The sequence below is a fragment of the Numida meleagris genome, chromosome 5 (genome assembly GCF_002078875.1).
Source record: "Numida meleagris isolate 19003 breed g44 Domestic line chromosome 5, NumMel1.0, whole genome shotgun sequence".
Taxonomy (NCBI): Eukaryota; Metazoa; Chordata; class Aves; order Galliformes; family Numididae; genus Numida; species Numida meleagris.
The window spans coordinates 30,635,084-30,657,714 of NC_034413.1; the positions used below are offsets into that span (position 1 = coordinate 30,635,084).

The 22,631-nt window shown below is 39.5% G+C and overlaps 1 long non-coding RNA gene across 4 annotated transcripts in view; it reads left to right on the forward strand.

The window, feature by feature from the left end:
- LOC110399833 overlaps window positions 1-22,631 on the forward strand; it is a 296,244-nt gene that overhangs the window by 28,042 nt on the left and 245,571 nt on the right. The window contains exon 2 of one of the 4 annotated variants that reach the window (XR_002439428.1): window positions 2,347-2,443. The exons of 2 other annotated variants lie outside the window; for them this stretch is intronic. This is a non-coding gene — a long non-coding RNA (uncharacterized LOC110399833). The remainder of the gene's footprint in view (window positions 1-2,346; window positions 2,444-22,631) is intronic. One more of the 4 variants, XR_002439429.1, reaches the window with a different exon arrangement.

The following is a 22,631-nucleotide window of genomic DNA, read 5'->3' on the forward strand; positions in this document are numbered from 1 at the left end:
TCTTCACTAGACTTCTTATTGTATTTTTTTTCTGTAGTGAAAGACTGATGCTTTCACTGACCTTTTTAACAACTCATTTTTACCTCAGAAATTGATACACAAGAAGAAATTGTAGCAGTTGGATGAATTGTAGCTGTTAAGTCTAAGTCAGCATTTTCTGTTCACCTTCAATGAAGGAGAAGAACAGTCAATATACTCACTCTCCTGCACCAGCTTTGAACACAGTATTCAGTTTGGCCTGAAATCCAGATGGTCTTGCTCTCTTTTGAGGCTAAAGTGGGGAAGAGGGAAAAAAAAAAAAAAAAAGCAATCAACCAAGTCAGTATGGAGGCTCATCTTGTGGGCAGCACTCATGTATCCAATATTAGAAAAGGGATGATTATGCTGTTGTTATTACTATTTAGGTGACTGATGAAGTTGCAGTTCTAAGTGTTGTACGGGTCTGGAACAATGAGGTTTTAGACCCAATGACTGTAGAAGTTCCATGCAAAATCCAAAACAATATTTCAAAACAGAAGTGCAGCATGTCTAGTAGTCTAAACAGAACTCAAGCCATACTGCAGCTGAGTTATAATTTATGAATACGCATTCCCAAGAGGCATCAGTGCTCTACTGCGTTGACTAGGGAATACACAGAGCACTTCTTTTCTGGTTGCACCATTGTTCCTTAGCAAAAGAGCAAGAACCACAAGACTTGGAAGACTGAGAAAGCTAAAACAATTTTAGATCAACTAAGAAACCACCTTCTTCACACGTGCTATGCGAGATGAAATACTGTTGTTTTGTGATGAAGAGTTGAGTTACAGCTCATAGGGACTGTAGGTGGACTGTCCGGTGAACATTTACCTCTTGCTCACATTGAAGAAAAAGCTTTTACAGCATCCCTGAATACAGAAAAGTTTGGTTGTTGCCATAAGCATCCCAGCACCCTTTGCTTCTTCCAGGAGTAGAAATGGCACTACTTCGCTCTCTTCAGTGAAATCATAAAGAATAAAGGAAGAACGCTTATGGAGCTTCCCAAATCGTTGAACATATTGCGAGTGAGTAGCTGCCTCTAAACTAGTAGGAAATCTTCAGTACGAACAGATGGCTGGTATTTATTCGGCTCTATGCTGTATAGCACACAACAGTTTTCTCTTTTCTTTTTTACACCATTCTCATTTCAATCATATTAGCGCTGGGAATATTCATAGCAGTCTGGGCACTGAGTGGCCATTTTCTGCCTGAAGTACCTGGCCCAGTAATTTGGATACAGAGACTAATTCTTCTCCTCCTTTGCTAGACTGCACAAGACAGAAAAGCATCTCCTGACAATGTTAATGTGATGGGATTCAGCTTGTAAGGAATTCACTTCTGAGGAATGAAGAATGCAGATAGGACTATTTGCACAACACTTTTGTCATCTTTATTCCTGAGGACTGTTGCCAGGATGAATTCTGTAATAATTTGTCTTCCTGATTACCTTGCAAGAATACACGTGTTCAATAAAATACTTGGTACTGATGTAGCTGGTAAACATTGATGAGAAAGTGTTAAAAGCAACAGTTTGCTGGGAATGCAACCCTAACATACTGCTAACATTTTTCTTTTTTTCACTGCAAAAGAAGACTGAAACATTTGATCTTCTTTTCTTCTAAGAATACCAGGTTGATGGTATGCTTAATTATCAGTGTGATAGCAAGCCTTTTGGAGATGGGGGGGGAAAAAAAAAAAAAAGGTGTTATGAAGGGAACACAAGGACATTGTCATGGTTTTGTGATTTTCGGTTATTGGTATTCCACATCATAACATCATGTAGTGGATATACCTGGTTCTCAGAAGAGAAGGACTACTACAGTCCCCACGGTGCTTTGCTCCTCTGTTACCATTTCCCAGCCGGAGGGAAAAGATAAAAGCTCGCAGTATAAAATCTTGCAGATCACGAGACCTTGTCCCTTTTTCCGCCGTCTCTCGTCTTGGCAGCACCTCGCTCTCCAGCCGTCTTATCGTCGGTAGTAGAGTAAGGCCTACCTTGATTTTGGGACATTCTCTCTCTCTGCATTGAATTTATCAGCTTAAATTGTAATTATATTGTATTATAGTGTGTTGTTTGGCATTCCGATATCTTATTTAGTAAATTAGTTTGTTTCTCCTCAGATTGTTGCCGCTGTTCTTTGCTCTCAGGGCCATCTCCTTACCCTTTTCCCCTTTTCCCCTTTTTCCCGGGGCGTGGGCCCGTGGGTCCCCCGTCCCCTTTGTCACGGAATTGGGCCGAATGCCCGTAAACTGTTGACAGACATAAAAATTGCAGAAATTAAATGAAACTTAAAGTTCATTTAATGCATACATACATTTCTCTCTTGGCAGGGGCACAACATTGTGTGCATGAAATGTCTAGGAAAGGAACCTGTTTATCCTCTGTCTTTTGATAACTGACTGGAACTAAAAGCAGCAGGTACAAATAGTAAGTAATTGTATAAGATTAGTTATTGGATTAGTACTTCATTTCTGCATGGATATTAATCAGAGATAGACTGTAACTATCTCCGATTGTCATCGTTGCTCAAATTATTTTCTAAATACCTCTTGCAAAAACTGCCTGGAACCTTCTTTTTATTTTTTTTCCTCTTCTTTGTGTATATGGTGAAGCTTATGAGCATGGTATTCTCTCTTCTGAGTGGCGTCCTCCTTCTGATACCAGCAGTGTGGCATAATTAGATTCAGATTTTAGAATTTTGTTCTATGGTATTGTACAGTATTCACTTTGTTTAGCAGAATAGACAAAGTCACGTAATTGCTCAGTGTCTGCGTGGAGATCAGTGACAGGAGGTGTCCCTCAGAGGTCGGTACTGGGGCCAGTGTTCTTTAACATCTTCATCAGTGACATTGACACCAGGGTAAAGTGCATTCTTGGCATATTTGTCGATGACTCCAAGCTGTGTGGTGTGGTCTACATGCCTGAAGATGGGATGCCGTTCAGTAACCTAGACAGGCTTGAGCAGTGGGACTAGAAAAAGTTCATGAGGTTCAACAAATCTAAGTGCAAGGTCTCGTACCAGGGTCATGGCAGCCCCCACTATCAGTAAAAGCTGAGGTAAGGTAGGGACAGAGTGCAGCCCTGTCAAAGGGACTTGGGGGTACTGGTGGATGGCAAGCTGGACATGAGTCAGCAATGTTCCCTCACAGCCCAGAAAGCCAACTGTATCCTGGGCTGTATCCAAAGAAGCGTGGCCAGCAGTGTGAGGGAGGTGATCCTGCCCCTCTGCTCTGTGCTGTGAGATCTCACTTGGAGTATTGTGTCCAGATGTGGAGTCCTCAGTACAGGAGAGACGTGGGCTGTTGGAGCGTGTCCAGAGGAGGGCTACAAAAATGATCCAAGAGAAGGAACACCCTCCCTAGGAGGACAGGATGGGAGAGCTGGGGCTTTGCAGTCTGGAGAAGAGAAGGCTGCGGGGAGACCTGATAGCGGCCTTTCAATATCCAAAGGGGAGCTACAAGAAAGAAGGGGACAGACTCTTTAGTAGGGTCTGTTGTGAGAGGACCAAGGGAAAATGGTTTTAAACTAAAAGAGAGGAGATATAGGTTGTATATAAGGAAGGAGGTTTCTCGGTAGGAGTGGTGAGGTGCTGGCACAAGTTGCTCAGAGGTATGGTGGATGCCCTGTCCCTGGAGACATTCAAGGTCAGGCTGGACAGGACTCTGAGCAACGGGATGTAGCTGTAGGTGTCCCTGTTCACTGTGGGGAGTTGGACTGGATGACCTTTAAGGGTCTCTTCCAACTCAAATGATTCTATGATTTTAGGTCTTTGTACATGCAATTTAAAACAGGTATCTGCTGGCTCACTCTAGAGGCTGTTGAATTCTCTTGTGGAAAGGAGAGGAATTTCTGATATGCCATTCTCTCATACTCAGCACTGGTGTCCTAGCTCTTAGACCACCTGGTTATATGAGCTATATTTTTTCAAAATTATTTTCAGATTTCCATTTCAAGAAAAAAAAAAAACAAAACTCTAGGAATTATGTTTCACTGAGTTAGCAAAAGGAAGAAAATTCCAGCTGGGTGTAGCCATTTATTTGTTGTAAATATATCAGATGTTGGCTACATGAACATCTTTTTTCATTTATGTTATTTACGGTCTGGGGTGACAGTTAACCTTTTAAAAAGTTTCCATTGAACTCCATCTGCGGAAGCTTATGGTTATGCCAGTTTTGTTGGACATGATGTATTGTATACTTCCCTGTGGACTTTAAATTACCTAGTCATCAAAGAGGAATTTAAATTCCAGTTAAAATATGGGCATTCAGATGTGCCAGCAGAAACTTGTGCATAGGAACATACTTTATGCTGGTTGCAATCTAATTAAAGAATCAGTTGCTTCATATTCCTAGGTTTGTGATATTTATCATTATAAAAAAAGTAGAAGATAAAGGCTGGGGTGAGGGTAGGAGGGAATGTTGTTATAACTAACAGAAGACAAATCTCGTAAGTGAAAACAGATTTTTGCAAAAGCGCAGGTAAAAGCTGCTAACAGTTTCCTTTGTGTCTCTACGTAGCACTGACCTAAAACAGCCCCATAAATTAAACTACTCAAGAACAGTACATAATAGAACAGACGTTCTGCCAGCTTCTCACTAGTGCCCAGCAGAATCCTGTCATTTTCTATAGAAGCAGCTGGGTGAGCTAATTGTGTGGCTAAGGAAGCATCAGCAAGTTGGAAGAAATCATTAGTCACCTCTGCAATATCCCTGGTAAATTGTTAGCATGCTTAAGCAAAGCTGTTTCTGTCAGTTCTGTGGTATAGCTTAAAGCCAGGTTCAAGGCTCTATGCATAATGAGTAGATATGTCTGCAATTCAAAAGCAACCATCTCTTCCAAGTGCTAAGATAATGCTGCAGGAGGGGCTGAAAGCAGCCAGTGCTTCCATTATTACCATACTGTATCAGCACACCAACACCATAACACCACAGACTGGTCTGACATGCAGTATGTGGTAAAATTCTTTCATATCACCCACAGCGCTCTAACCAAAGTCTAAAGAGGTTTTAATTCACCTGTGAACTGTAGAACAGCAAGTGACACCAAGTCAAGCACAATGATGCAATGGGAAGGTTAGATGAGGCACTAATTCGCTGCAAGAAATTCTGTTGTACAAAGCTAACTCTTCAAACAAAACAAAAAAACAACAGAAATCCCACACATCTTAACCACAACATAAATTTATACTGGATAAGTATTTTGACTTCTGCAATTTGTTGCATGTTTCTCACCTGTTAGGAGCTCTAAACTGGTTCATTCTGTAGTTTAGAATCATTGCTTGAGGAAGTAGATTGAAAAACCATTGCTATGTCAAGTGGAAAATCTTTTGAATTAGCCTTGACTCTTCAGTGCTAGATAACCCTCTATCATTAATCTTTTCAGCTCTATAAGCAATCAGATGAGTCCCTGCTGAGCCAGAAACAACTCTTCGGCCACATTTGCTCACACTGATTCCACATGGCTTTCCCTGGGAATCTGTATCTGGCTAAGGCAGTGATTTCTGTCAGACTTGATACAGAGTGAAGGAGTCTGTGGTGATTAACCATGCGCAGGCAGTAGAGGGATATGTGCATTGTTCTAATATTGGTGTTCAAGCTGTGTCACTGAAGGGGAGCCTCAGTGCATCTCATTGAAATGTTTCATGCTAAAGAAATAAAGCACTGTTTTTTGTTTCCTTTTCTTGTTCTTACTCTACAAGCAATTCCTCTTTCTCCATTGTTTGTTTCCAAGATTTCACTGAAGCCTGGTGTCAGAGTTCTAATTTCATCCTATGTTTGCTTGAGGGAGGAAAAATATGTCAGGAGGGAATAGAGCAGATAATGTTAGTTCTGCTTCCTCCCTGCTGCACCAGTTGTGGTCAGAAGGTAACACAGAGAACAGGAGCACCCCACAATGGTCACCAAAAAATGTGTTGCTTCTCAGAGATTCTTGCTCTCAGAAACTCTTGTATTGCCAGTAGTGTTGCCTTACACACGCATTCATATTGTTAGCTATTAAGGAATAGCCATCCATTTTCAGAGTAGTTTTCAAGGTTTGTTACATCCTGTAGTATCTATCTGGTGTATTACTTAGGCTGTGGACAAGGGTATAGCATTACTGACAGCAAGTGTTTCAGTTGTTGTCTATTTCATTCCTTCTGATGAAGCATCAAGTCCATAGGAGCATTTGGTATGAGTAGTTGGGGCAACGGGGTGCCAAAATTTAGGAAGTCTGGGAGGTGAGCGTATACTTGACTCATTTGACAAGCTGATGAAAACAACTTTTTTCTGTTACCAGTGACTAGACTATGCATGTGTCTTATTTTGTGAAACCTCATTCTGTTTTCCACGTTGTGCAGACTGACTTCCAATACACCTCTGCCTACCTTCCAGCTGTGGCAGCTACTATCTGTCGCAAGTCAGTAATAGCTCTCAGTAACTTCAGTGGCAGACAGAAGTGGCTCTCTAGAAATCTAGTATTGTTTACAGTGTTTTATAGTGCTTTCGTAACTGCCAATTTTTTGGGGGGGGGAGGGAAAAAGCCTCAAAACTTGTAGGAAGGAGTTGGGATTTTCAAAGCTAGTATGTTCCCAGTCCTAAGATTTTCTTATGTGGGAGTGGACTGCTCTCTTATTAAATACAAATGCTAGAATTGTAATAAGCATTTGAATCTCATAAATTATATTGATTGCCTTACCGACAAGGTTATCAGCATTTCTAGCTTATTATATGGAAGCTATGTAACAGATAGGAATGCTGGAGAGGCTTTTCACTTAAAGTGCAAATATTATGAGAAAGAAGTTTTAAATAGTATTAGTAAGCATTTCCTTATGGACTTTGTAATGTCTAAACTTACTGTTAGAATAATATTCTTAACGGTCAACTATCACCCTGATTACCCAGTAGTTGTTCTGAACTCATGCCGCGTCTCACAAGCAAACGTAATCACAAGAAATACACTGAATCTTTTTGTACGTACACTGTGAGTAGACAAACAGAAAAATCCGACAGTGTAAAAAGCCTGCTGCTTGATGATGACATGCCACAGGGAATTGTTTACAGAGGGTAGTCAGCTGGTGGAGTGTGGAGGGCCTGAATCCTATCTGTAATGCATGTCGTCCATATAAAGGAACATAAACTCTTGTTTTGGGACCTTTGTTAGAAGTAATTTGGAGAGCACATTTGCTGAAATACTCAGTTCTGTGTGTACTGATGGCTCTAAACATAGCCTACCAATTGTGTTTGCTGCCTCTGCTTGCTGCTTAGCAAACTACACCTAGAGTACAGTTTCAGTTTGCAGTTTCTCTCTCATCCTTCTCCCACATACTTCATTACAAGTCACAGGCCCTATCTGTAGTAGCATCTGTGTGGGTCTCAAATATGCTGAAACAGAATTAACATTTTCTCTTCTTTTACAGGGAAAGGGAGTTATAGAAAAATCAGCTTGATTAGCTCTCTGGTTTTTGTGCAGTTGTTTGTTTGTATGGTATGAAGGTTTTTTTCATTGAATAGGAGGAATGTTTTAACATCTCAATAATTTTACTCAATTGAAAAGATTTCCCTTCTGTATAATCAGCCTTATTTAAATGATTAGAGTTTATCTAGTAATTGTTTAGCTCTTTTCAGTTTGCCTTCATGATGCTTAGTATTCACCCAACATCCCATGTTAGAAAGTTTGAGATTAAACAAAATGGTTGTTTTTGCTGTTTTTCGTGCCTATAGAAGGAACGCTTTTGCCAAGGAAGCACTAAATTGTTGAATGTTATCTAAACACCACTTAATGTCAGCATATTTTCCTGGGTGACAGGATGATGAATTCTGGATTAAAAAAAAATGACATAGTGAAATTTCATAAAATAAATAAACTACTTGTGCCAAGAGATCCTACGCTGACCTTAAGATGTACCAGCTGCCAGATCTACCACTTAACATTCAATCACCTTTCTTCAGGTTCCAAAACAATTTGTAAGGAGCACTGCCGAAACTGCTTTCTGTAGCACTTAAATACATATACTCTAAACCTAATTCACTGCATGTAAATAACAATGTCTTTTAAAACAGTAGCATCTGTTTGTGCCCAACATTGATCAAGCATGTGTCTCTAGCATGGTCAAGACTGTTGTGTATTCCTTATCTTAGCTGTGCCAGAAATGGGTCAGATTGGGCATTAGGCAAACTCATTTTACTGTGAGAGTGGTCAAGCACTGGAATAAGCTTCCAAGAAGGGTGATTGATGCCCCGAACTTGTCTGTGCTCAAGAGGCATTTGGCCAATGCCCTCAGTTAGCTCTGAAGTTCTCAGGCAGTTGGACTGAGTGATTTCTGAAGGTTCCTTCAGGCTGAACTGTTGTGTTCTATTCTGGAACTTAATCTTTCACTTATGTGGTGAAAATAAATGCAGTGCTGGTAAGTGAGAGCAATGGAAATTAGTTAAAAAAAAAATATGGGTTGAATGTCATCTAAATACTGGGCTCAAAGTATGAAGTACTTAATGATGAATTGTGTCTGCTTTAATAGATTTTAAAGATTGTACAGACTATATGAGCATAGTTATAGTACTATAAGTATTAGAAATAGCAGAGAAGGGTAACTTAGTAAATCCCTAAGCTGTCCTATCAAACATTCACAAGGTTAGCCAGAGTGAAAACTATTCAGATAGCTGTAGCATTGCTTTCTTTCTCTCAGAGAATCTAAGGCTTCACGATGTGCTACCTTTCATCCTTCATAATACTTTGTTACATACAGTACAAGGCCTGTATTGAAGTGGACTAAATAATTCTGGAAAAAGCTGAAAACTGAAAAAGCTGTTGAAATTGCAACAGTATGGTGGTGTCTGTGTGCCTGATCCTTGCCTGTGAACATATGCTCATTTTCCAGACGTGACCTGCAAAGGCAATAGAAGGGAATACATCATTTACTTTCTATCAAAAAATGGCACAGTCCTTTCAAGTTCAGTTCAGCTGCATCCTGACCCTGCAAGGCTGTTAGCTCAGGTGGATGTATATTAAACAGTGTTAGGAAAGGGAGTTCAGTGTAGGTTCCCGGCTCATAACATAACAGATAAATCATTTCTCTGTTCTTTCTACCTGTAAAGTGGAAATTATGGAAGCTAAGAATTCTGGGTAAAGAAATTATTTCTGTGTGGGAACTGCTCATGGCGTTATCTGTGATGTTGTAATACAGTTGTGTTGTAGTTTGATTTGCGTAGCTATAAATTCCCTCCCTTATTGCTTAAATATAAGCACACTTACTTTGTCCATATGCCCCTCTTTTTGTTTATGACGCTGTAAGAGTTGATTTATTACTGTATTGACCTGTTTTCTACTTAGGTGTATGTGTTTTTTGCAACCTCACAGAACACTAACATGTTTATATTTTAGAATCTAACTACTTCCCAATTTCCTATTTATCTTTAGTAACCTGTCATAGGATTGTAACCTGTCTCTTCCTTAAATGCATCCCAGATTTATAGAAAGGAGATCAGTTATCATACCCTGTGTACTTCCTTGAGCTGTAGGAAAAACTACAAATACTACTGCTGTGCTTGTTGCTGCTCTTATTTCAGCTGAAAGAATGAAATTTACGCTGTATGTGCAGATTGGCAAACCTTCATATGTGTTGAATAATTAGTGGGTGCAAATAGCAAGTAAGTGTGGGAGGAAATCATTCTCTTTCCTTATTCTTCATATATGTGCTAGTGACTACTGCTGGTCGTTCCTGGTTTTTAAATATCTATGGATAATGCTTTTCCACTTCTTCTATAGCATAGTGTGACGAAGTATTTCCTCACACTCAGTATTTTCATTTTGGAAAAACTCAGTCTGCATTGCTGTCTCAGTTGTCGTTATGTCTTGCTAATGCTTTAGAGAAGTTCGTAATCTTTAGTAATATTCATCCAATAGGGTATGGTTAGCAACAGAGAAATATTTGATGAAGATTCTGGTATTTCAGGTAATCTCATCAAACCTGTCAGAAATGTTATTAAGTCATAACTCCCTCTGGAGTGTATCTCTATTTCTTTTAGGGCTTCTGAGATCAGCATTTCTGTTTTACTAGACTTTACTTTTGCAGCAGATAGCTCCCAAGCGATATTTCTAGCTGCAGTGATACATTTTTCTTTGTTAATGCCAGTAGTGGTGAACGCATTGGATAGTTGTGTGAATTAAGCTTACCAAGACTGTAGGGACTAGGAAGTATCTTGAAATTACTTTCTCCAAAGTACAAAGTACTGCCTCCTTTTAAGAATGTAATTAGAAAAAATTAGGAGGAAAAAAAAAAAGGAAAAGCAGAAATAGAAGCCTCAGCCTTAAAAGTTAGCATGAATAACTTTGCTGTTGTCAGTGGAATAACCATTCACGCACATCACACAGAGCTGCAAAATAAGGTGGCAGTTTGTTCTCCAAACTCTTTGAAAACACAGGTGCCTTGTATAGATGCTCTAGATTTGAACAAGCTTAAGAGGTGAGATTAAGGTCCCACAATAGGGGCTCAGATTAAAGGTTTATGTGAATAGTTTTAATTGCAGTTGCCCTCTTCAGTCAGACTGGACTATCATATTAAAAGCTTCGGATCAAATGAGATACAGTACGGTAGTGAGAAGAGTTTGTCCTTACAAGTCTATTGCTGTCAGTGTAAGTAATGGGGTGGATGTTGTATTGCATGGAAAGACTTTTCTCCCCATGATAAAACATAGTTCAGGGGATTATAGCAGCCGGGCTTCTCAAGAATTGATGTGTAGCTAGAGATGTGTTATTTCAGGTACCTATTAAAAGAATATATTGAAGAAAATGTGTTGTGTGGCTGTGTAAACTAATAGAGCAGAAGGAGCAATCTCCAAGGGTGTAGGAATTAGTTGAATGGTAGTGCTGTCATCCTGCTGCTGTAACTATAAGAATGCTTTCAATAGTTTTGTCCAATGGGAGAGTTTACGCTATGTAAAAGTTGCATTTGAATTAAAGCTGTGGCAAGCTGTGAATTATGCAGACCTCTAGAAGGCTGTTGAGATCTCATAGGAAGGCAAACTCTATTCAAAACTCTTCAGTATTTAAAGGGGATGGAACAGAAATACTTCTTTATCTGAAAACTGAAATGGTTCTAAAATTGGTGATGACACAAAAGTGATGCCGAGTTCGAGCTTTTAAAAAAGGTGATGACGTAAGTACAGCTACTTTGTATGACACGTACCAAATGTCCTTATAGCTGAAATCCACGATTCTCAGTAATCAGCCTCAATTTCAGATAGCCAGCTGTTGCAGTCCATTAAATGAGTGAAAGTCCTGGTTCCTCTCTTTCCATGGCAACATCTACTGTCTCTGCAGTTTCTCATTGCCATCCACCAAAACTAGAGAACTCTTTATTTCTTCCTGGTAGATATGTACCGACATGCTTTGTCTTCCCTGCGCCCATCAATAATTCCCATGACAGTTGTAAATATATTACTTAGGGTGTTAGTATAGCATGTGAAAACAAAGCAACTTCTCCCATGCCATTGTATTCAGGATGCCTTGAATTTGCTGGTTTATTGCCAGTGTACTGCTAGCTTTCTAGCAGTGAGATGTATTGATTTACATACCCAGTAAATATCTTGTAGGCATTTTTCTCTTTTTATCTGTTACTCAAATAGTACAACTGGACACAAATTGACATTATAGTTAACACCTACTAACAACTCCACTGAAATTAGCTAGAGTCTTTCTATAGCATCTATAATCATTTATATTGAGATTTTTCCCCTAGAAATAATTACGTTAACTTAATTATTTTGTTGTAGTGATTTTCGTAGTTAACTTTGCTATGTTAACAACTGAAATGACATAGAATGGACTACTATGTTAATCTGTGTATCTTTTAACACTACTTATGTTTTATTTTATTAAGCACATTGATATGATACTAAGCATCTTTTCAGCCATTGCTTCATTAAAATAATATTTACCCCATTTTTATTCTGCAGCAATAACAACAGATGTCAGATGAATAGGAAGAAGGAACAAATGCATGGCTTTATGCTATTCTAAATATGAATGCACTGCATCTAATTTGCTAATGTGAAACAAGTATTTATAGCCCTTAAGTGTTTACTGGAAAAAATGCATACTCTAAGTTGTTTTCTTTTAGTTTGTAGACTAGATACTTCATTTATATTAATATAAAATTTCTTATTGTTTTTTTTTAACTTCATAATAGATTCTGATGGATATAGAGTTGACTTGCACTGACAGAACTGAATGAAAATCTCTTTGAATTTAGTATTGTCAATACTAATATACTATGTAATATACATGATGCAATTTCTTTTAGAGCCATAGAGTGGCTTGGTTTGGAAGGTACCTTAGAGATCATTTACTTCCAGCACCCCTGCTATGGGCAGAGTTGGATAAATTTCTTATTCCTCGACATTTCCTGGGCTGTCTTAGTGTCATGGGTGGAAAACAACTACACTATATTACACTGGTAGGAGAGAAGCTAGAATATATAATAGTAATATGGATACTATATAGTGATTTAACAAAGCTTAATTGTAATTAAGGCAGCGACTTAGCCAGCCATCTCAAATCTTGCTATGCTCAATTATTTACCGCATAGAGGGTTGGGTTAAACATGCATATGCAGGCAGCCCTCACATTGAGTCATGAAGTTCAGAGTGGATCCTCTTGCTTTCTTAACTCCTTGGACCATGGAGATAACGAACATAGTTGCGGAAGAATCCTCACCTCGTCCCAGACTTGGTCAGTGGTTTGCATCTAAGGGATTGTATGTACAGAGTCAATCTAAGGTATAACCTTAGTGAAACTAACAAAGCTTACAATCTAAAAAGCCTCACTAAGATGAGTAAAAAAAAAAACCCAAACTATTAGTCTCTTACTGAGTATCTATATTGGCAAAGCATCATGACAGCAAGGTGTAAGAGAACTCTGTGCAGCTTTAGCCTCAAGAGGTGTCCCTGCTCAAGGGGAGATCCTGTCGTGCAGCCCACTGCTGTGCAGGAGAGATTAAACGGGGCTATTGGGCTGCTTGCTAATTATGGAGGTAAAACGATTGTCTAATAGTCATAGATTGCCTTTTTAGGCGCATGAAGGTTGAGGGAACTGGGCTTGTTTAGTTTGGAGAAGAGAAGGCTCCAGGGAGACCTCATTGTGGCCTTCCAGTACTTGAAGGGAGCGTGTAAACAGGAGGGGGAACGATTGTTCACGAGGGTGGATAGCAATAGAACAAGGGGGAATGGTTTTAAACTGAGACAGGGGAGATGTAGGTTAGATATTAGGAGGAAGTTTTTCACACAGAGGGTGGTGAAGCACTGGAACAGGTTTCCCAGGGAGGTTGTGGATGCCCCATCCCTGGAAGTATTCAAGGCCAGGCTGGACGTGGCTCTGGGCAGCCTGGTCTAGTGGTTGGTGACCCTGCACTCAGCAGGGAGGTTGAAACTCTATGATCTTTGAGGTCCTTTTCATTCCAGGCCATTCTATGATTCTATGCTCAGTTGTTCCTCAGCTGTTGAACTGGGGGTCTGCTATTAGTTCTTTCAGCTCCCAGTTTGAGGCAGATTTATGGCTGTCAATCTGTTTTAGCAAGAGTGTTATCAGTACTGTTGTTCACTGTCTTGAGACAGTCACTTGTGAGCAGGGCCAAGCTGCAGAAGGGAGTTGAGTGAAGAAGCTGGGGGGAGAGGGGCAAGAAGAGGGAGCACACCATCACACATGGAATGCAAATTCCTGTATATAAGTTTATAAGCACTTGATATTTTGCTGCTCAGTGGAATACCTACTTGAGCTAGTGTACTACTGGTCTGCAGGAGAACATAGGAGCAGTTGCTGGTTTTATGGAGGTATATCTAGGATGTGCTATTCTCCTTTTAGGGTTCACTACATTTGATCTGATGTCAGTCAAAATTTTTTTCAGAAGAGAAAGCTTGAGACTTTTCAGCAACAGAGGTTTAATTGAATTTTGCCATTTCAAGGATGGAGGGAAATATAACCCAATTTGTTCCAATGCTGTCAGCTCCAAATCTTAGTTTTATGGCAGAAGATAGGCTACAAACTGACGCCAGCCATTCCTCTGCTATTTGGCCCAGCCTGACTGCAACATGTGGGCAGCAAAGGCCATCAGAGTTGGCAGGATCTATGTCCTCCGCCTTCTCCTACACATACTCAGCTTTTGCTCTGAGCACTGTCAGAGGATTGAAGATAAGTCTTCTCACAGCAGTTGTGAGGGTATCTGAGATCTGGAGATAAATGAAGAACAAGTTTGATAATAAAGGAAAGGGTAACTGGAACGGAGAAGGGATATACAGGCAGAATAAAAACAATCAAAAAGGGTTGGTTTTCTCCTCCAAAACTCCATTTTTCTGTATCTTGTGTGAATATTAGCTGTGGATGAGCTGAAAGGTCACTCAGGCTTAAATACAGAGCATCTCCTTGTGGCTGGAGAGACAATCTTCTTCATTTTAATTAAAATGCCCGTGATAAAATTAAGATCCTGGTTGAACTAAAACATGAAATGTTCTTTAGTATTTCAGGTTCATCAAACCAAATCTTTCAAACAGAAGCTACCGAACCAATGTTTGTAGCTGAAAAATGTATTTCCCAGTGATTGTATGTGTAATTCAAGCATATATAGATAGGTTGCCTTTGGAGATGAAAGGGAGCTGCTGTCTGTATGGTATATTTCTTTACTCCTGAGAATGTGCCCTACTCAGCTGGGCATTGGATGGCTCAGTACAGAGGTCAGTCTGTCTATGACCCTGAAGACGATAAAAGCAAACCATGTCACCTCTCTCTGTCTCTGTTCCTCTGCTGATCTATTTTGCCTATTAAATCTTACCTGTCACCTTGTTCGTCTACTTCTGCTATGAAAATGTATTTCTCTTCACTACATTTCAATTTTTTGTCTATTCTTTCTTTCATGTTCTGTAAGCTGTTTCTTTAAGATGTTTTGATTAAGGACTTGTTGAATGCCTTTGTATTTATAAGTATTATCTGGATTTCTGTTGTCAGTAGGCATATTGATGATGCCTCTGGAAAATATTTTGCTAGAAAATGAGGTACGACTTCCTTGATAAAATCTGCTTCTCTTTGCCAATAAATGCATTTTTCTATATGGCTACTCATTCTGTCCATAAAAAAGGTTTCCACCAATATGCCTATCTCATTAGTCTGTAATCGTTAATGCTTATTTTGCTCATGAAAAGCCTTTTTCAGTGTCTTTTATAATGAATTTTGATTTGCGATAGGGTCTCTCATACACCACTATATAGTTGGACTCCAGCATTGGAATCTTTCCATTCTTCTCTTCCAAAAACACGTGCAAGAAATGGCTTTTTTGTTTGTTTGTTTGCTGTGTCTTTATCATCTCTAAGCACTTCCTTTATAACTTTGTCATTTATTGACCCTAAAGACCTTGTCAGGCTTCTTTCTCTTATGTTATTCATCCCCTTTAAAAATTGTTCTTCATATGCTTTTGTTTTAGTGTGCTACGTATATATTGTTACTTGAGAGTGTTTACTGTCTTCTCTGGTTTCTTCATTTGGATGTGAAACTTCTCTGCTTCTGCTGTTCTGTGGTATCATGTTCTTTTGTTTTATCTTCTGGTAGATACTGTTTATTTGTTTTGAATAAAGCTATCTTTGAACACTTCATACTGCCTTTAGGAATTTTTGTTTAGAAAAGAGAAACCTAGTCCACTGCTACCAACTAAGCCAAGAGTGACTGTTTTCTGTGTTTCCTGTCTGCCTGTGAAATAGTTCTTCCAGGTGACTTGTCCTTGTATATTTACCACTCTCTACTGGATATAGTTGAAGTTTTCTATTCTTTCTGTGTCTTACGTCCTGTCTTCCTCCTCATGTTGCAGTTACTGTCACCACTGTTGGTGCCTAGTTGGTAATACAATGCTAGTAATATATTTCTCTTTTTTTGCCAAGAATATCAGTTCCCTTAGATCACACCTTACTGCCCTGGCTAGCGTGCTCTGCTAATTAGTCTCAAACTGCTCTTTAACATGCGATGCTCCTTAGAGCTTGGCACAACTTAATCCGTATTCCACATATGCTTTGTCCTTTGTGTTATACTGTGCCTTTCTGATTGCTTTCTTTCCACTAGACCTCCTCTGTGATTATTATGTCCCTATTTGATATTGCTAGTTAAGTGTGTAGCTGGTCTAGTTGCAGTCGAAGTCAATTTCCCATCTTATGTGTGGAAAAAAACACATACATGTTGTTTTCACTACTCTGCACTCTTAATGCAGAAGTTGCTGTTCTTTAGCATTTCCTTTTTCTTTATTTCTAACTTCCATTATATCCTTTATTGAAGTTCTCTTCCCTTAGAGAAGAGCTTTTCTTCATCTGTCAGTGTCCTTTTACTTTCCTTTTTGTGTTTTTTTTTTTTTTCTGGTCACATGTTGAATGTTAGCTGACTCATTCCTTTTATGTTCAGATGATGCCTGTTACTCCCAGAGGGGGAGCCTCATATTTACAATTGTCACCTTTCCTGATAAATCTAATATCCTCTTTTCTTTAAATCACTTATTCAGCTGCACATCAAGACCTTGTCTCTCTGCCTTGTTCTGTGTGCAGTTTTGGGAGTATTGTGTTGAAATACAGTTGTGTGCTCTTGCCCAGAGTCAGAAACCTGGCTGTGTTCCTGGGAGGTAAATTACTGAACACCATAGCCAGCAACTTGTAGCTAAGGTTCATGACCCTAATAGTATATTTACCTCTTGGGAGTAAGATTTCTCTTGACGATCATTTCCAGCTTGAATTCATGACCATCTTTCTACAAGAAAGGGGCTTCTAAACTTGTGTTTACTTCTAGGTAAGTTTTTCATTGTGTTGACATGACGTAATGAAATGACACATGACACATGACACATGCCCCCAAGGAGTTGTTGATGGTTGCACATGTTATTCAGTGCAACTCATTCCATGCCCCTTCTGACTTTTCAGTTTCCCTGCTGGATGGGCTGCCTTTCTTAATGTGTACCGTTAGTGATAGCTAATTGGCTGCCCATTGTTTCCTTATTGTAGTTCAGATTGACTATGGTAGCAGAACATCTCAGACAGTTGATTTGCAGCCTAAAACCATGAATTCTGTAGATTGAGTTTCCACAAAATATTGCTAATTCTCATTGCACAACATGGATGAAGAGTCCTAGGCAGAACTCTCTGCAAACATGGTAAAGTTTGGTGAATTCTTGCCTTTCATAGTCACTCTGGTAGTCTCCCTCACAGATAGAAAAGCACCTGAGCAAGATGCTCCTGTGTCTACCCATGCTGTGGTGCTGGATACCTTAATTCTGAAACCCTTCTGATGGCAGAACCTGTGTGGTTCTGGATAAAACCAGTGTGAGGTGAGGGAACAGTGGCTGGGTGTGTTGAACAGTTGTTGTTACTTGTGACTGTGTACATTAGGGGTTGCTCTATTGGAAGGAAATGGTACGGAAGAGGGATTTGTTCCATAGAGTGCCAAAGGCATTGTCTGTAAGAAGTATGCAGCAATCAGATGGAAAAAAAAATTACTTCTCTACATTGAGAAGAATTTCCTTTGGTCTTTATGAGAAGTAAGGAAATCCATTGTAACATAGTTTGTTTAGTTTATTAGCATAAACTTCAGCTTGAGATCACTGGTCATGTTTACCACCTGTGTGCCCTCTTGTTTGCCTAAGTGGATTGTTGTTCATAGAAATATAAAGGGAAACACAGCCTGTAGGCACACCTGTTTCAGTGCTGGAGCTTGAACACCTGCCTCTCTTAATCTGTCACTCTGCCATTAACAAGAAGGCAACAAACATCTTTGATACCCAGTCAACCAAAAACATCCTGAGAACAGCCTGGTGGTTAGTTCAGTATCATCTTGTCTGCAAAAAGAAAACAGCATGATTTGCTCAAAATATAATTCAGTGCTAGTGCCTCACTTTTGTTGGTGGCTGAAACAAGAGCAGGCAGGTTTCACGTTTTAATTTGGCACTAATTAGTTATTACAAATACGGTCTCTGTGTTTTTACAGTTGTCCTTTCTAATTTCTACTGATCTGCCAAAGACAGTGAAGGACTTTTTCTGTGAAAAAGACTGTGATTTTAATTTTTTTTTTTCTAACACTGAGCCATTAGTGCACATACAGTTTTATGTGCATTTCTAAAATAGTACCTGAGTTGAGCATCTGGAAGTAATACTTCTGTTGGCCTCAAATATTCCAAGACTCATAGTTTGCCTATACAAATCAGTCTGGTTTCCTTATTCTCTTGAATTATTTAGGCTTTTTGAGAAAAATGTGCTCTCATAGACATTATCATTTACAAACTAAATGGTGAATGTAGAATTCTTGTATTAGGAGAAATAATGAAAAGTGTTAACCTTTTATGTACCAAATTAGCATAACCCTGGAATGTGGCCTAAGAGACCTAGCTTTTAGCTATGCTTTTGACTGCATGAACTACACAGTTGTCAGTTGCAAGACTCTTCCTTAAAATGATATAAAAAATAGTTGCACTTTTCAGTATCGTGGAAATGGGTTTAGAATTTCAGTGGTTGAATTTCATTGTCTCTCTTTTCTGATACTTACAAATATTAAAAGTTTTAGATCCAGATTTCAAGTATTTTTGCCAGGTAACAATGTCAAATGTCAAATATTGCATATAGATAGATTTGGGAGGGAATTTGATATTGTCTGAGAATGAGTTTTTCTTACAGTGTGATTTTTTTCATAGTTCACAACCTTACAAGCCAACGTTATCTATTCTGTCATGGGTTGAGCACAGCCCAACCCATAACAGAAAAACCTACATTCTGAGGTCTGGTGATTTATGTAGTGTTACTTTAACTTATGTAGCTTAACTTACTGTGGCTCAGTAGCAATGAGTTTTCACTGTAGTCAGCAGCTGCATATGGGGGGAAATTGTTTTTACAACAGAAGAAGAGGAGATGTCCTTCATGCTGCGGAGAATAAGGTAGGATATTTCTCCCCCATGTACTGGAGTTCATCAGAGAGATACTCCAGGCAAATAAACTTTCACTGCTACTGAACCTCTAGTAACAGTGTATGATTTAGCATGTGTAAATTAGCCGGGATTGCAATTTAAGTGATGCTAGTGATTATTGGAAATGATTGCTGCTTAAAATGTATTAGGAAGCCTTCTGTCCTTTTAAAATTAAATATTTGTAATACACCTGTTTAATGAGTGTGATTCCCTCAAAATAAAAATAAAGTGCAGCAGTTAGAATAAAACCAGTAAACGGTTAAAAAAAAAAAAAAGCTACATTAGTAGGTGTTCATGCTTTTATGTTAATTGTTTTGTGAAGTTAAATCCTGCACAACTGTTTCAAAATTTATGTAATTCATTTCCAAAAGAAACCACTTGGATGATATACATGGCTATGATTTCTATTGTGTCTGTGCCAAGAAAGCCTTTGTTTTTATACTTCAAAAACTCTTTGATAATAGATCTTGGGTCTAGCTTTTTGGCTTCTGAAAACAAATTAATCCCATTTTAATATGTCACTAAGTGTGATTCAGACAAGTGATTGAGCTTTAAGTTTGTATTTGTTACTTGATATCAATTCCTGTCATAATGAGACAGCTAGGACTGGCAATGGCATTATACAACTGAACCATATATTGTTAAGGCAACATAATGCTCACCAACTGCACCTCTGCTGCATTATCCAATGAGTTTATGTGATAATTCTGTTGATTTTGATTGATTCTTGTACACAGATGTCCTTTTAAAATGTGCTTGATCTCCTGATAGATTTATAAATATTTCCAGTTGACAGCCTCTTTACAAATACCCATTTTGGGAGATGTGAGCCAGCATTTCCATAATCATGTTCAGTCATTCAGATAGCCATCACATTTGAATATCGTGAAGAAAACTGGTCGCGCTAAAGCAGAAGCCATACTTGGAAGCACATGCCAAAAAGATGTTTTCATAATAAATGCATTGATATTTAAGTAGCTTCCCAGCATTTTAATGTCAAAAAATGTGTCACAATCTACCATCTCACTAAGTAATCTTGGCTGATACCTGGATAAATGCATATATTGTATTGCTGTAAAGTAGCACTGGTAACATCACGCTGCCTGAGATTCTGTGTATTTTAGGAGAAATTAGTTATTGGCTCTCACAGCCTTGGCAACAAGTATCAGAGCAACTGCTGTTTTGTTGTTTTAGGATTGTTGTCCTATAATTCTAAGGTACACCTGAGGACACTGCTTATTTTAAAAAGAATATGGACCGTCAGCATCTCATGGAGCCCTGGCTGTGGACCCATCTACAGCCCAGCTCAGTAAAATCTGCCTGCCTTGTAGGACTTCTATGTAGAGTAATACATAGGTTACTCCAAAAGTAATGCTTCTGTTTTAGTACTATGGAAGGCACAACAGATAAAAAGAGGACAGTAATACTATTTGGCAGAGGAAAATCTCAGCTAAAAAACATTACTTTTCACCATAGTCACCACCATTAGCTGTGCATTTTTGCCAGCGATGAACAAGAGTCTGCATGCCGCACCTGTAGAAATGTTCACCAGCACAGGTGACTCACTGTTTCCCAGCTGCTATGACAGAGTTGTTGCTGGAAAAATATTGCCTATACAGTTCATCTTTCATCAGCCCAGACAGATGGAGGTCAGAAGACACCAAATCCAGACTGTATGAGGGGTGTGGTGGAACAGTCCAGTCAAGATTAGCATGGCCTTCAAGCAGGGATGGGGCCTGGCCTTATCATGTTGCAAGAGAAAGGTTGTCTTCTTCTCTGACCTGACTCTGGAAGTTTGAGCCTTCAGCTTAGTCAGTGTTGCAGTGTAGTGGTCAGAGTTGATGGCTTGTCCAAGTTCCAGAAAAATCCTGTAGGATCACTCCTGTCCTATTCAAAAGCCATTGCACATCACTTTGCTCACTGCGGGCTGTCTTGAACTTCTGGAGTTCACATGTTGCCCCTCCATGGACTGCTGTTTTGACTCTGGCTCGTAGTGGTAGCACCAAGTCTCATCACCAGTAATTATGGGATCCAGGAAACTGTTATCTTCAGCCTCAAGTTGGTTCAGTAGGTCCTGACTAACTTGCATATAGTGTTCTTACTGTTACCATGTAAGCATTCATGGGACCCACCTGGTACGAACATAATGAGACACCAATGTTGCCATCATCATTTCCAATGTATTTAAGCCAGTACTCAACTCTCTACACAGTTCCCTGGTTGTAATCCGCCGATGCATGTGGTTCAGCTGATTGAGATGCTCTTCATTTTGTGGTGTGACAGCCGTGCATGGCTGTCCAGAGCATGACTTGTCTTTCACGTTGCTGTTGCCACTACTTGAAACACACTACCACCTTACTGTGCTCACATCCACTGGTTGGTCTCCATAAATAGTCATAGAATCATAGAATGGTTTGGGTTGGAATGGACCTTTAAGATCACCTAATTCCAACCTTCCTGCTATAGGCAGAGACACCTCCCACTGGACCAGGTTGCTCAAAACCCCATCCAGTCTGGCCTTGAGTGCCTCCAGGGAGGTGTCCCCCACAACCTCACTGGACAACCTGTTCCAGTGTCTCACCACCCTCACAGTAAAGAATTGCTTCCAAATACCTAGTCTAAATCTACCCTCTTCCGGTTCAAAGCTATTTCTCCTTGTTCTGTTGCTGCATGCTCTTCTAAAAGTCCCTCCCCAGTTTTCCTGTCAGCCCCTTCAGTTACTGGAAGGCCACTGTCAGGACTCCCTGGAGCCTTCTCTTCTCTAGGCTGAAGAGCCCCAAACCTCTCGGCCTGTCCTCATAAGGTAGGTGACCTAGCCCTAGCCCTCTGATCACGTTTGTGGCCCTTCTCTGGACCCACTCCAGCTCCATGTCCTTCTTGTGTTGGGGGCCCCAGAACAGGGTGCAATACTCCTCCAGGCGGGGTCTCATGAGAGCAGAGTAGAGGGGCAGAATCACCTCCCTCAACCTGCTGATCATGCTTCTCTTGATGCAACCTAGGATATGGTTGGCTTTCTGGGCTGCAAGTGCACGTTTAATGAAATATTAGTGGCAAGGTTCATCCTCTACTGCCATACCACCCACATCTGCCTCTGGTATAGTGGCCCAACAAAATAAAATAGGAGATATTACTTTTGGTGCAGCCCTTACACATCTACCTTCTATCTACCTTGTGTATATGTATCATGATACTATAGTATTGTTGGTGATAATTAGATGTAGTTTAAGTAACCTTCTCCTTTTTTGAAAATACATTGTTAGATTGTATTTAGATTTCAAAAAACTCGAATGAAAGTTCTCACTGAAAGCTTTAAATGAACTAAAAAGTCAAGGGATAAAAAAGACGTACAACTGAGATTCCTACAAGACATGAAACATAAAAAGAGGAGTAAATACCTGATTTTTCACTGAGAAGGGAAACTATGAGCATGTCCCAGAGAAATCTCTTCACCTGTTTCTTGGGAAAGGGTAACAGTAGAGAAACAGTATTTGCTGAATATGTCATTATTTGTGGTAGTAAAAATCAAAGTATCTATGGAGAGGTGTACTCAGATCTCATAATATCAAATTATTAGGTTATCAAGTAATAAATGAAACCCAGCGTTGATAGAGAAACCAGTCTTGATCCGTACATGTAATGTGAAGGGTGCAGAACAAGTTGTTATCACTTCTA